This window comes from Cynara cardunculus, assembly GCF_001531365.2.
Source record: "Cynara cardunculus var. scolymus isolate 2C chromosome LG 3, CcrdV1, whole genome shotgun sequence".
Lineage (NCBI taxonomy): Eukaryota > Viridiplantae > Streptophyta > Magnoliopsida > Asterales > Asteraceae > Cynara > Cynara cardunculus.
In genome coordinates, this window is record NC_037530.1 from 36,787,627 (window position 1) to 36,789,585 (window position 1,959).

Here is a 1,959-nt window from a genome sequence, read left to right on the forward strand (position 1 = left end):
ATTCTAAGCCAATGTCACCTACTTATAGGAGACATTTACATTGTAAAGCCCAATGCCCGTAAGCCCAATTACATGATATTACAATACAATACAAGATAATTGCCTTTATAAAACTTTCATAATATTTAGGACTATTTTGGTCCTAACAATCTCCCTCCAAAGTTTTATAAAGCAAGCATCTCTTCAAACTTCAAGTCTTCTCCCCCCTGCTTTTTTTAAGAAAACTTTAGCATGTCCGACAATGATGAAATCTTCAAGCTTCCGCCTGAATAAAGCTCTTACTCTTCCATCAAATTTGTTTATTTAAATGTTGCATGAATCGTAAATTATTTTTGAAGAAAACAATATCCGATTTAAATACAAATTTATCATATTTTTTTCAACGGCGTATTAAACTAACAAGAACGTGATTTTTAAAAGTAAAATTGGCCCAACCTAACTATTTTTGACGGATATCTTCAATTTTAGTCATTTTTTTTTCTTCAACTGGTCCATAATAGCCAAGATTTTGCATGCGAGGTGAACGTAGTGGTTTGCCATATGTTCTTTCGGCTAGAAAAATCTTCTAAATGGCTTGTGAAATGGTCTATCAGACTCGTATTTCATTTGTAAATGGTATATTTAGCAAGTTGTGAAATGAGTACTTAGAAAATCCTAAGAACATCTCCAACAATTATGTTATAATAAAAATCTTGGTGATTTAGAAGAGTTTTGTGCTCCCCAACAACTATATTATATTGTATGGTAAAATAGAAAAAAAATAATAATAAAAATCTTTAAATTTAGAGAAATCTCTAACTATATGTAAGAGACAGAAATAACATTTTAATTTTTCTTTCACACAGATATGTTTTATTGAGTGTTCCTTTAAAAAAAAATAGATGTATTGAGTGTTTAAAAAAGAGAGATGATATTTTATTAAATATAATTTAGTTAATTATAGAATTGTTAAAATAGATCAGGCTTAGCTGATAGAGTTGAATATAATTTTTTTTTTTACTGATTCTAACTTTTGATACTTTATTTAGAAAAAAAAATGTAGTATAATTGTTGGAGAGCATCTCCAACAGATTCTCCAAACAGAAAAGATAGAGATTTTTGGGGATTTTAGTCATGTTTTTTGCTCAAATAGATTCTTTAAAACAAAACAAAACCGAACAAAACCAGACAGAAAAACAAACCAACAAAAGAAGCGAAAACCAGCCACGACCTCACCACCGAACTATCAACGACTAAAAAGACTAATGGCCATGAAAGAGACAATAAAAAAGGCGAACTAAGAGAAAGATTCTGCGCAATACAACATTTCTAAATTCTTCTTGCTGTCCAGTCATAAGATTTGGTTTGTATACTTGCAAATAAACAAGTCTGCAAATAGAGATTTACTACGAAAAATCGTATGGTTACGATGTTCCCATATCATATAAGCCGCAAACCAGAATGTAGCTTGCCAAACTGATTTCGGCCAAGATGAAGCCAGAGATCCACCCTAATGATTTGAAATTTCACTTGCCGAATTACCAACATTGTCATCGACGTTCCACCACTTATATATGAGTGACCAAACTTTAGAGGCTATTTTGTAGGTGTGACTGAGCGGCGTGAGGTGAGAGAGAATTGATGACGACAAATAGAAATAGAGTTAGGTACAATTCAAAAGCTTTTCATCCGAATTTTTACGTGCTTAAGCAACATCGAATTATATCATTTATATTTATACTATATTATAAAGCAATTGATAAAAAACTCTTAAAAACCATTTTTATGCATAAAGTACTATTTATTGATGCATATTACTTAAAATTCAACATTCCAAGTAAATTATGTGTAATCCATTTTTGAATCTAAGTAGCTAACTAAAATAAATATAACCAAATACAGGATATACATCTCACTTTAAATATAAAAAATCTAAAATATTATTAAGATAATAATTGAGTTTTAACATAATATTTAGTT